This window comes from Coregonus lavaretus (assembly GCF_964263955.1).
Source record: "Coregonus lavaretus genome assembly, chromosome: 32".
Lineage (NCBI taxonomy): Eukaryota > Metazoa > Chordata > Actinopteri > Salmoniformes > Salmonidae > Coregonus > Coregonus lavaretus.
In genome coordinates, this window is record NC_140019.1 from 36652490 (window position 1) to 36666018 (window position 13529).

General features: G+C 49.2%; 1 protein-coding gene across 1 annotated transcript in view; it reads left to right on the plus strand.

The window, feature by feature from the left end:
- Positions 1–12143: 12143 nt before the first annotated feature.
- Positions 12144–13529, plus strand: part of LOC311107880 (mothers against decapentaplegic homolog 5-like) — a 29367-nt gene continuing 27981 nt past the window's right edge. The window contains exon 1 of the mRNA XM_084150463.1: positions 12144–12266. The gene's annotated coding sequence lies outside the window, so the exon portion shown is untranslated. The remainder of the gene's footprint in view (positions 12267–13529) is intronic.

The following is a 13529-nucleotide window of genomic DNA, read 5'->3' on the forward strand; positions in this document are numbered from 1 at the left end:
ACGTACCAGAGCCGAAGCACAACCCTAGCATTCAAAGCTCCAAACATTGGTACAATGTAGCCTAACTAAAATATAGACTGTTGCAGTGAATGGCTCCTATTGCGTGTATGCATAAAACATATGGTCAAAATATTAAAGAAATATGATTAGAATTTATTTCATCCATGAAAAGAGATTCATTCACACGTTCTTCTAGCTAGCCCTATTCTTGAATCAAAATCTATCTATCCTAATTTTTATCAAATCAAATCGTATTTGTCACATGCTTCGTAAAACAACAGGTGTAGACTAACAGTGAGATGCTTACTGACGGGTCCTTCTCCAACAACGCAGAGTTAAAGATAAAGATAAAAAATAGAATAAACATTTTAAATAATGACACGAGGACTATAGTGAATAACAATAAGGAGTAAAAAATAACATGGCTATATACAGGAAGTAGCAGTACCGAGTCGATGTGCCGGGGTAAGAGGTAATAACATGGCTATATACAGGAAGTAGCAGTACCGAGTCGATGTGCCGGGGTAAGAGGTAATAACATGGCTATATACAGGAAGTAGCAGTACCGAGTCGATGTGCCGGGGTAAGAGGTAATAACATTGGCTATATACAGGAAGTAGCAGTACAGAGTCGATGTGCCGGGGTAAGAGGTAATAACATGGCTATATACAGGAAGTAGCAGTACAGAGTCTATGTGCCGGGGTAAGAGGTAATAACATGGCTATATACAGGAAGTAGCAGTACAGAGTCGATGTGTAGGGGTAAGAGGTAATAACATGGCTATATACAGGAAGTAGCAGTACAGAGTCGATGTGCCGGGGTAAGAGGTAATAACATGGCTATATACAGAAAGTAGCAGTACAGAGTCGATGTGCCGGGGTAAGAGGTAATAACATGGCTATATACAGGAAGTAGCAGTACCGAGTCGATGTGTAGGGGTAAGAGGTAATAACATGGCTATATACAGGAAGTAGCAGTACAGAGTCGATGTGCCGGGGTAAGAGGTAATAACATGGCTATATACAGGAAGTAGCAGTACCGAGTCGATGTGTAGGGGTAAGAGGTAATAACATGGCTATATACAGGAAGTACCAGTACAGAGTCGTGGTGTAGGGGTAAGAGGTAATAACATGGCTATATACAGGAAGTAGCAGTACTGAGTCGATGTGTAGGGGTAAGAGGTAATAACATGGCTATATACAGGAAGTACCAGTACCGAGTCGATGTGCCGGGGTAAGAGGTAATAACATGGCTATATACAGGAAGTAGCAGTACCGAGTCGATGTGCCGGGGTAAGAGGTAGTTGAAGTAGCTACCTTATGTACATGTAGGTAGGGGTAAAGTGACTTGGCAACAGGATAGTTAATAGACAGTAGCAGCAGTTTATATAGTGAGTATGAAAGTGTGAGTGTGTGTGTGTGTGTGTGTGTGTGTGTGGCGTCAGTATGCATGTCTGTGTGTATCACAGGAGGTCGGTGGGACCTGAATTGGGGAGGACGGGCTCGTGCTAAAGGCTAGAGCCGAATCAGTGGAATGGTATAAAATACATCCAAAATGGTTTCCATGTGTTTGATGCTATTCCATTCAGCCATTACAATGAGCCGTCCTCCCCTCAGCAGCCTCCACTGGTGTGTATGTGTGTGTTGGGGTGTCAGTGTGAGTATGTTTGAGTGTGTGGGTAGAGTCCAGTGTGTGTGCATAGTCAGTGCAAGAGAGTTAGTGCAGAAAAGGATAGCCATTTGATTAGCTATTTAGCAGTCTTGTTTATCAGTGTTATGGCTTGGGGGTAGAAGCTGTTCAGGGCCATGTTGGTTCCAGACTTGGTGCACTGGTACCGCTTGCCGTGCGGTGGCAGAGAGAACAGTCTATGGTTTGGGTGGCTGGAGTCGGACAATTTTTTGGCCATTCCTCTGACACCGCCTGGTATAGAGGTCCTGGATGGCAGGGAGCTTTCCTCTGACAATGCCTGGTATAGAGTTCCTGGATGGCGGGAGCTTTCCTCTGACACCGCCTGGTATAGAGGTCCTGGATGGCAGGGAGCTCAGCCCCAGTGATGTACTGGGCTGTACTCACCACCCTCTGTAGCGCCGTGCAGTCGGGTGCCTTGCAGGTGTCGTACCAAGCGGTGATGCAACCAGTCAAGATGCTCTCAATGGTGCAGCTATAGAACTTTGAGGATCTTAGGGCCCATGCCAAAACCTTTTCAGCCTCCTGAGGGGGAAGAGGCGCTGTCGTGCCCTCTTCACAACTGTGTGGGTGTGTGTGGACCATGTTAATTCCTTAGTGATGTGGACACCGAGGAACTTGAAGCTTTCGACCTGCTCCACTACAGCCCCATCGATGTGGATGGGGGTGTGCTTTCCCTGCCGTTTCCTGTAGTCCACGATCAGCTCCTTTGTCTTGCTGACGTTGAGGGAGAGGTTGTTGTCCTGGCACCACACTGCCAGGTCTCTGACCTCCTCCCTATAGTCCGGCACAGTGGACACGTCATAATACCCATAAAACCTAGCGGTAAAACCCGGTAATGGTTCAAATCGTTTTTTCCCCATTCATTTTTGCATCTGGGATTTTAGAACTACTTCATATAAGGTCTGTGTTTGGTGTGGGCTTACCCTGGCGGGACATTTTTATAACCATCTAATTCTCTCTCGGACATGGTGAGTTCTCAATATATTTGCCTGAATTTACTCAAATAAAATCAAAATGCTAATTAGCAACAGAGAAGACCTCAGCAAGAATACAAATTCTTGCAGAAAACAGTTTATTAAATATTCTACAGCTATAAAGTCATCAATCAAATCAAACTTTATTTGTATAGCACATTTCTTACAACGAATGCATTTCAAGGTGTTCACAGTCGTTGGATGGGTTGTTGTCTGTAAAGTGAGTGGGGCCCAGATAATGAAGAGGAGGACATCAAGGTATTCTAAATGGCTACAGGGATGGATGTGTAGGAGTCAGGGCTTTGGGTCATGGGGTCTGGGATCCTGGGTGCCTCACCGGATGGTCTGGTTGAGGTCAAGTGTCCGTATGGTGCAAGGGACGTTACCATTGAACCATTGAAGAGGCAGTTAAAGTTGAAGGATTTCTCTATCCAGGAGGAGGGAGGGTCTTACAGCCTCCGTGAAGACCAGGTCCAAGGGCAGCTCCACATCACTGGAAGGGACTCTTTCTTCTTCGTTGTGTGGACCACCAAAGCCTGCATCACCGTCCCCATTTAGCGTGACGACCTCTGACCTCTGGCAGACTCGTATTGTTGGACTAGAGGATTTTGTCAAAGTTGGCACTGCAACAGTGAACATCTGTAAATATTTTCTATTCCAATCAGTTTTTTTTGGGGGGGGGGGGGGGGGGGATACTGGATCAGCGTTCTCATCGGTTCTCCTCTCAGTACCTGTTTTCAAGGAAGCCAATATTCCACATACAGAATAGGTTATATTACATACGTTTAAATTATTTCTTACCTCCTTTGTTGTGTGGAGCTTCCTTTTCTGGTAAATGCAGGATGGGAGAGACATCCCTTCCAGCAGATCCCCTTACTGAGGGTGGAGTTGATCATGCACTGCTTCTAGTGGGGTGAGCCTGATGTTCCACATGTCACGCCTCATGTCTAAAACATGAGGAAAAGGGGACATAAAGTCAAAATTGATAAGGGGATCGTCTGAAAGGGACTGATATGCAGGGATGTAACATAAGACCCATACACAAAAAAATTTATGCACGCATGACTGTAAGTCGCTTTGGATAAAAGCGTCTGCTAAATGGCATATTATTATTATTTATTATAAGCAGTGGCGACCCGTCATTCGTGGGGCCTGTTTTGAATGTTATTTTGGCATAAAAAAAGTTGCCTGTTTTGAAAGTTATTTTGGCATTAATACGTGTCACATATCAGTTTGCGAACAATGTTTTTATTTTTTATTACTGAGTTAATAAAGTAGTCTATTTTTTGCTTTCGAAATGCAGGTGTTTCAGCCTAGCTCAGTGCTTTCTGTGGTGGAGGGGCAGCCAGCGGAAAATACAGAGTGTAAGGGGTTGGTAATGTTCTCTAGTTGTGCCGTGATTGGCTCAGTGTTCTGTCACTCATGGGGACACTAAGTCACCGCAAAATCTACATGGAGAGCTAGAAAGTTCAACCCCTCTTGGGTGCTGCCATAGATTTACATTAGAAGTGCCCATCCAAGAAGGCTCAAGGTCATTGGCCACTGATAAATCTACCGTAGCTTTGATTGGACTGATCAAGTCAACATCATACTTTCAAAACCTTAGCTAGCAAGCTAGACAAGCAGTCATCATCATAAATCACGTCGACAATCTACTGGCAAATCCTTTTCAATCCTTGTCATATGAAGAGAAATTATAGATAAAACGTATCGGTGCTCATCGGCCATTGGACATAAACATTACAAAACAAGTGGGAAATTGCAAATTCAACAATAAGTGGTTTGGAAGGAATCAGTGTCTAACTGCAAGCGTTGCAAAGCCATCACTATTTTACTTCCCCTGCTATTCGGTGGAGAGGGTGTGTGGTCCAAGTCTGGGTTTAAGAGTCTCTTTTCCAAGCTCTAAAGGATAAACATTCACACGCAACACCATGGGCCAGAAAAGGTTGAATACATTGGCCATGCTGTCAATCCAGCATGACTTCTGCATGTTCAAAACAACTGGGAACTCTGAAAAAAACGAGCTCCGACTGGGAAAATACGTTTTGAAAGGTCATCCAACTCGGAATTCCAAGTCGGGAACTGGGGCCTCTTTCTAGAGCTCCGACCTGAAGATCACTGATGTCATGATTCAACCTTGTTTTTTTCAGAGTTTCCAGTTGTCTTGAAAGCACCATAAATCCAGAGAATCCCAGACTTTAATGACAAAGTTTCATGACAAAATTTGCTGTCACGCCCTGACTCAGGGGATATGTTGAGTCAGGGTGTGTATGTTCTATGGTGTGTATTTCTATGTTGGTTTTCTAGTATGTCTACATCTATGTTGGCCGGTGTGATTCCCAATCAGAGGCAGCTGTCGCTCGTTGTCTCTGATTGGGGACCATACTTAGGCAGCCTATTGGCACTAGTGGGTTGTGGGATCTTGTTCCGTGTTAGGTATGTTTGTTTTGTGTACCTTGGACTTCACGTTTCGTTTGTTGTTTTGTCATTGTGTTTATTCGGAAAAATAGACATGTACGCATATCACGCTGCGCCTTGGTCCGTCCCGTCTGTAAGCGTACGTGACAGAAGATCCCACCTAACGAGGACCAAGCAGCGTGCCCAGGAGGAGCGAATAGCCATGTCCCAGGTGGGCAAATTGTGGTCATGGGAAGAGATATTCAAGGGGGAAAGGGCCATGGGCGAAGGTAGATACCCAGGCAGGAGAGGAGCAACGGCAACACAGAGGACGCCGGTCGAGGAGGAAGCCCGAGAGACAGTCCCAAGAAAACATTTTTGGGGGGCTAAAGGGGTGGTCGGGGAGCGAGAGAGAAGAGCCCCGACCACTGCACCCGGTTGGTTTTCAGATTGGGTCCCTACGACCATGGGAAGAGGAGTGGGAACAGTATTATACTGAGGAGTCGGAGGATGACGACGACGACAAGGTTCTGTTCCCTAACTCGTGGGGTCTCCCAGAGGAGTCCTCACAGGAAGAGGAGTGCTGACGACGGAGACCCGAGAGGCAACCCCAAGAAAATTTTTGGGGGGGGCACACGGTGTGGACGACGAGGCAGCAGGAGGCCGTTAAAGGGCGGGTCTGCAGGTTAGGAGAGGAGGCCACCATGTTACGGGGGCTATTGGTTCAGAGGGAGCAGGAGTTATTCGGTCAGAGGGAGGCGCTACAGGAGGCTATAAGGGAGAAGGAGAGTGTAGAGGCACGGCGAGAGGAGCTGGTTAGGCAGCAGAAGGAGCGGGGGTTAATAAAGGAACCCAGTCCCGCTCCTCGCACCAAGCAAGTGGTGCGTGTCGCCAGTCCGGTCCGGCCCGTTCCTGCTTCCCGCACTAAGCCAGTGGTGCGTGTTCCCAGTACGGCCCGACCCGTTCCTGCCCCTCGCACCAAGCCAGTGGTGCGCGTCGCCAGCCCGGTCCGGCCTGTTCCTGTCCCTCGCACCAAGCCAGTGGTGCGCGTCGCCAGCCTGGCCCGGCCTGTTCCTGCCCCTCGCAACAAGCCAGTGGTGCGCGTCGCCAGCCCGGTCCGGCCTGTTCCTGCCCCTCGCACCAAGCCAGTGGTGCGCGTCGCCAGCCCGGCCCGGCCTGTTCCTGCCCCTCGCACCAAGCCAGTGGTCCGCGTCGCCAGCCCGGTCCGGCCTGTTCCTGCCCCTCGCACCAAGCCAGTGGTGCGCGTCGCCAGCCCGGCCCGGCCTGTTCCTGCCCCTCGCACCAAGCCAGTGGTGCGCGTCGCCAGCCCGGTCCGGCCTGTTCCTGTCCCTCGCACCAAGCAAGTGGTGCGTGTCGCCAGTCCGGTCCGGCCCGTTCCTGCTTCCCGCACTAAGCCAGTGGTGCGTGTTCCCAGTACGGCCCGACCCGTTCCTGCCCCTCGCACCAAGCCAGTGGTGCGCGTCGCCAGCCCGGTCCGGCCTGTTCCTGTCCCTCGCACCAAGCCAGTGGTGCGCGTCGCCAGCCTGGCCCGGCCTGTTCCTGCCCCTCGCACCAAGCCAGTGGTGCGCGTCGCCAGCCCGGTCCGGCCTGTTCCTGCCCCTCGCACCAAGCCAGTGGTGCGCGTCGCCAGCCCGGCCCGGCCTGTTCCTGCCCCTCGCACCAAGCCAGTGGTCCGCGTCGCCAGCCCGATCCGGCCTGTTCCTGCCCCTCGCACCAAGCCAGTGGTGCGCGTCGCCAGCCCGGTCCGGCCTGTTCCTGTCCCTCGCACCAAGCAAGTGGTGCGTGTCGCCAGTCCGGTCCGGCCCGTTCCTGCTTCCCGCACTAAGCCAGTGGTCCGCGTCGCCAGCCCGGTCCGGCCTGTTCCTGCCCCTCGCACCAAGCCAGTGGTGCGCGTCGCCAGCCCGGCCCGGCCTGTTCCTGCCCCTCGCACCAAGCCAGTGGTGCGCGTCGCCAGCCCGGTCCGGCCTGTTCCTGTCCCTCGCACCAAGCCAGTGGTGCGTGTGTCCAGTCCGGCACGGCCCGTGCCTGTTCCACCGGTGCCTGGTCCGGCACCGGTCAGCTGCTCCACTCCGGAGCCAGAGCAGTCCGCTACACCGGTGCTCAGTTCAGCTCCGGTCAGCTGCTCCACTCCGGAGCCAGAGCAATCCGCTCCACCGGGGTCCAGTCCGGCTCCGGTCAGCGGCTCCACTCCGGAGCCAGAGCAGTCCGCTCCACCGGTGCCTGATCCAGCTCCGGTCAGCGGCTCCACTCCGGAGTCAGAGCAATCCGCTCCACCGGGGTCCAGTCCTGCTCCGGTCAGCGACTCCACTCCGGAGCCAGAGCAGTCCGCTCCACCAATGCCTGATCCAGCTCCGGTCAGCGGCTCCACTCCGGAGCCAGAGCAGTCCGCTCCACCGGTGCCTGATCCAGCTCCGGTCAGCGGCACCACTCCGGAGCCAGAGCAGTTCGCTCCACCGTCGTCGGGTCCAGCTCCAGTCAGCGGTTCCAGTCCAGACCCAGACGTCAGCCCCTCTCCAGGTTCGGGGTCTCCCACACCAGGGTCCAGACAGGGCTTGGTACTTCGTGGGAGGAAGGAGATGGGAAGCAGCGCGCCGAGGTCCAGACCAGACCAGGGGCGCAACAGGGAGGCGGAGAGTAAGAGGTCGTCACGCCCGGAGCCGGATCCGCCTCCGAGGCGGAATGCCCACCCGGCCCCTACCCTGTTATGTTTATGTTGCGCGGTCGGAGTCCGCACCTTTGGGGGGGGATACTGTCACAACCTGACTCAGGGGACTCGTATTTGTTGAGTGAGGGTGTGTATATTCTATGCTGTGTATTTCTATGTTGGTTTTCTAGTATGTCTACATCTATGTTGGCCGGTGTGGTTCCCAATCAGAGGCAGCTGTCGCTCGTTGTCTCTGATTGGGGACCATACTTAGGCAGCCTATTGGCACTAGTGGGTTGTGGGATCTTGTTCCGTGTTAGGTATGTTTGTTTTGTGTACCTTGGACTTCACATTTCGTTTGTTGTTTTGTCATTGTGTTTATTCTGAAAAATGTGGTACTCAATAGTCTGCCTCACCATCGTTGGTGATCAGTCCTACCACCGTTGTGTCGTCAGCAAACTTGATGATGGTGTTAGAGTCGTGCGTGGCCACACACTTGTGGGTGAACAGGGAGTACAGGAGGGGACTAAGCATGCACCCCTGAGGGGCCCCCGTGTTGATGGTCAGTGTGGCGTATGTGTTGTTGCCTACCCTCACGGCCTGGGGGCGGCCCGTCAGGAAGTCCAGGATCAAGTTGCAGAGGGAGGTGTTCAGTCCCAGGGTCCCTAGCTTGGTGATGAGCTTGGAGGGGACTATGGTGTTGAATGGTGTTCCTTTGTCCAGGTGGGTGAGGGCAGTGTGGAGTGCAATAGAGATTGCGCCATCTGTGGATCTGTTGGGGCGGTATGTGAATTGGAATGTGTCCAGGGTGTCTGGGATGATGGTGTTGATGTGAGCCATGACCAGCCTTTCAATGCATTTCATGGCTATAGATGTGAGTGCTACATTTAGGCAGGTTACGTTGGTGTTCTTGGGCACGGGGACTATGGTGGTCGGTTTGAAACAAGTTGGTATTACAGACCGGGTCAGGGATAGGTTGAAAATGTTTGTGAAGACACTTGCCAGCTGGTCAGCGCATGCTCTGAGTACGCGTCCTGGTATTCCATCTGGCCCCGCGGCCTTCCGAATGTTTACCTGTTTAAAGGTCTTACTCACATCGGCTACAGAGAGCAAGATCACACATTCGTCCGGAACAGCTGGTGCTCTCATGAATGGTTCAGTGTTGCCTGCATCGAAGCAAGCGTAGAAGGCATTTCGCTTGTCTGGTAGGAGCAATTAGGGTAAAGTGCCTTGCTCAAGGGCACATTTACGTCATTTAGCAGACGCTCTTATCCAGAGCGACTCACCAATTGGTGCGTTCACCCTATAGCCAGTGGGATAACCACTTTACAAAATTTTTTTTGGGGGGGGGGGGGGGGGGGTAGAAGGATTACTTTATCCTATCCCAGGTATTCCTTAAAGAGGTGGGGTTTCAAATGTCTCCGGAAGGTGGTGAGTGACTCCGCTGTCCTGGCGTCGTGAGGGAGCTTGTTCCACCATTGGGGTGCCAGAGCAGCGAACAGTTTTGACTGGGCTGAGCGGGAACTATGCTTCCGCAGAGGAAGGGGAGCCAGCAGGCCAGAGGTGGATGAACGCAATGCCCTCGTTTGGGTGTAGGGACTGATCAGAGCCCGAAGGTACAGAGGTGCCGATCCCCTCACAGCTCCATAGGCAAGCACCATGGTCTTGTAGCGGATGCGAGCTTCAACTGGAAGCCAGTGGAGTGTGCGGAGGAGGGGGGTGACGTGAGAGAACTTGAGAAGGTTGAACACCAGACGGGCTGCGGCATTCTGGATGAGTTGTAGGGGTTTAATGGCACAGGCAGGGAGGCCAGCCAACAGCGAGTTGCAGTAGTCCAGACGGGAGATGACAAGTGCCTGGATTAGGACCTGTGCCGCTTCCTGTGTAAGGCAGGGTCGTACTCTCCGAATGTTGTAGAGCATGAACCTGCAGGAGCGGGTCACCACCTTGATGTTGGCGGAGAACGACAGGGTGTTGTCCAGGGTCACGCCAAGGCTCTTCGCACTCTGGGAGGAGGACACAGCGGAGTTGTCAACCGTGATGGCGAGATCATGGAACGGGCAGTCCTTCCCCGGGAGGAAGAGCAGCTCCGTCTTGCCAGGGTTCAGCTTGAGGTGGTGATCCGTCATCCATACTGATATGTCTGCCAGACATGCAGAGATGCGATTCGCCACCTGGTTATCAGAAGGGGGAAAGGAGAAGATTAGTTGTGTATCGTCAGCGTAGCAATGATAGGAGAGGCCATGTGAGGATATGACAGAGCCAAGTGACTTGGTGTATAGGGAGAAAAGGAGAGGGCCTAGAACTGAGCCCTGGGGGACACCAGTGGTGAGAGCACGTGGTGCGGAGACAGCTTCTCGCCACGCCACTTGGTAGGAGCGACCGGTCAGGTAGGACGCAATCCAGGAGTGAGCCGCGCCGGAGATGCCCAGCTCGGAGAGGGTGGAGAGGAGGATCTGATGGTTCACAGTATCAAAGGCAGCAGACAGGTCTAGAAGGACAAGAGCAGAGGAGAGAGAGTTAGCTTTAGCAGTGCGGAGAGCCTCCGTGACACAGAGAAGAGCAGTCTCAGTTGAATGACCAGTCCTGAAACCTGACTGGTTTGGATCAAGAAGGTCATTCTGAGAGAGATAGCAAGAGAGTTGGCTAAAGACGGCACGCTCAATAGTTTTGGAAAGAAAAGAAAGAAGGGATACTGGTCTGTAGTTGTTGACATCAGTGGGATCGAGTGTTGGTTTCTTGAGAAGGGGAGCAACTCTCGCTCTCTTGAATAATGACAGCAAATAAATGACTAGAGAAGGATGAATGTATGCATATCAAATGGCCTACAACAGAGAATAAAATGGAACAGAACTGCAATAGCACAATAGGTAAGGATGGAGAGTTAATGTAAACATCTTACCTAATACCATACAATGAGGCTATATAAATGGGTAACATAAATAACAAGCATTACACTAAAGGTAATAATAGCCAATACTAATAACAACTTCAGCATATAACATTGTAATAGCTACGCAGTGATATACTCTGTGTTCACGCATCTCATGCACATACTGTATGTGCACCCACACTGACAGACTGGAATAACACTGTTCAGGTACGGCAATATTTATTACCTTGGAGCGTGTGGGTCAGGCTGGCTAGCCAATCAGGACCTGGAGAGACTGCACGGCTAGAGCGTGCACATGGGTGAGACACATGGCTATTGTCCAGTTGACTGAAGCCATGAGCTGGAGGATATATCAATCTCTCAGGTGAGGGGGGAAAAGGGTGTGGTTGGGTGAGAGTCAGACAGCGTGGCTCCAGAAAGCAAATAAACAAACGCTCACACAAACAGTGATATAGCGTCCTGTAGCGCCCTCGGCAGGGGGATTCTGTAACACCTGCCACATCCATGGAACATCAGAGCCGGCATATTCAATCTTAGTCTTGTATTGATGCTCTGCCTGTTTAATGGCTCGTCGATGTATTTATTGATGACTGATGTGGTAAACTCCTCAATGTTATTGGATGAATCCCAGAACATATTCCAGTCTGTGCTAGCGAAACAGTCCTGTACCGTAGCGTCCGCTTCATCGGACCACGGATCACAGCATCTGCTGATGTACGATTATGATAATTTTTCTTTACAATATATTTATTTACACAAACTGCTCATGGGCAATTCCACGGCAATAGAGTGATGCTGAGACTCAGATCTTTCTTTTTTTTAAAGGTATGTCAAACAAAGACCAATGATTGCAAAGTTAAACAAATCATACAACTCTATGCACAAGGGCTGCTTTTAATTATTTCCACAGAAAATTTTACAAAAACACATTTTTATTTATTATAATTTTTTCTATTTGGTTTTTATTTTTTATTTTATGAGCTTTGAGATTATTCTGTATAATGAAAAGCAGTTTACAAATGTAATTAATAATAATAATTATTATTATTTACTTGAAGAGCAGTGCAGATGCAAAGTTTGGTAGCAGAATGACAGCACAAACAGTCATTCTGTTACCAAACTTTGCATCTGTACTGTTCTTCATGTAAATGTGTTTTTGTAGAACCTTCTGTGGAAATTGTTGAAAGTAGTCATTGTGCATAGAGTTGTATGGTTGCAATCATTGGCTTTTGTTTGACATAATCAAAATTTTCACTTTAAAATGTATCAGCATCACTCTGTTAACGTGGAATAGCCCTCATTTGAAGAAGACTCATGACAAAGTGTAAAATAGAAGAAGAAGAAGAAGAAGAAGAAGAAGAAGAAGAAGAAGAAGAAGAAGAAGAAGAAGAAGAAGAAGAAGAAGAAGAAGAAGAAGAAGAAGAAGAAGAAGAAGAAGAAGAAGAAGAAGAGAGTAAAATGTGTCATTTAGCGGAGGGATATACGCTCCGCCTCCCAGTCTTCTTGACGCTAGGACAGGGGAGTCGGGAGAGCGGGGGAAAGGCATTGGGGGAAAAAAGTACAAAATAAAAAAAACTGCTTCATGTCGGACTGCTTTAAATAGACAAAAGTAATAAGGAAGCGACCAGCCTGCCTCAATTCTTCAAAGGTATGCGATGAAATGATATCTTATCCACTACATAAGCATGTTTCCATGGGTAGGCTACAAAATTACCAAGTTTTAATCAGTGAAGTTAGGCTTGGGTACTTTGCCAGAGGGGGTGGGGTGTAGCTTGCTAGCTAGAGCGAGAAGTGATTGAAAAAGTTATCTCTGGAATGGTGGAGAGGGAGAAGGTAGCTAGCTAGCTAGAATTGGGGGGGGGAGTAAGGACGAGATTTGTGGTCAAAATAGGACGTGTTCTCGTTAACGTCAGCCTTGTAAAACCACACGAGGAATTTTGATTGTACCATCAATTTGGTTCAACTTGATAACCAACTGGCTAACTTAATTAACTTGTAGCGTGTTGAGCTAGCTAGCGGTAACGGTAGTTACTTGGCTAAGCTTAGCCAACTAGCTAACGAGCTAGCTAAATTAGCGAAATGAATGAGTTGATTTTCCACTCCTATAGCCATAATCACATAGCTACATACGTAATTATAGATATAGCTCTGTGACACAAAATACGTAGCTAGCTATGTGTATTTCATCAAACGGAATACTTACTAGTTAACTATACTTGCTAGCTAAGCATGCCATGTTATTGTGTACCTTGGAAGTAAGCTACTTTGTCACATTGTTCAATATACATTTTTTACATTTTAGTCATTTAGCAGACGCTCTTATCCAGAGCGACTTACAGTTAGTGAGTGCATACATGTTTTTTTCTTCAATGTAACTAGCTACGTCTATAAAGTTGTTTCTAGGGAATCGGGACATGTCTTTGTGTTGATTTCAAGCTTCAGTGGTATAATGGTTGTGATTATGGGTCAAGTACCTTAACAAACTTTGAATAATGTGTTTTAAGAAGATCCACAAGATGAAAGTCAATAGATTATGTATTCAACCCCATTGCTGAGTTGTTGCCACCCAGTTTAATCCAGTATTCAGGCATTTTGATTTGTCATCCTGCAGTAATGATGATGTCAGACCTCAGGGATAGTGTGGGTGTCTGGTGTCAGATAAATGATCAGCCATTTGGCAATTAGGCAATATTCTCTTGAGGATCACTTTGGTTGGGGATGGGGAGACATCTCATGCTTAGTTATCTAAACCATCCTTTGTCTTCCCCTTCACTTTCACCCTGTAGCCAGAGCATACCATGTCAGAATTGTCTCAACATGATTTAGTATTTTCTCAATCTGTTGAATGTTGCTATACATTTCGCTAAACTTCTTCTCAGCTTAATCTCAACAACATTCTGTTTTTCTGCCC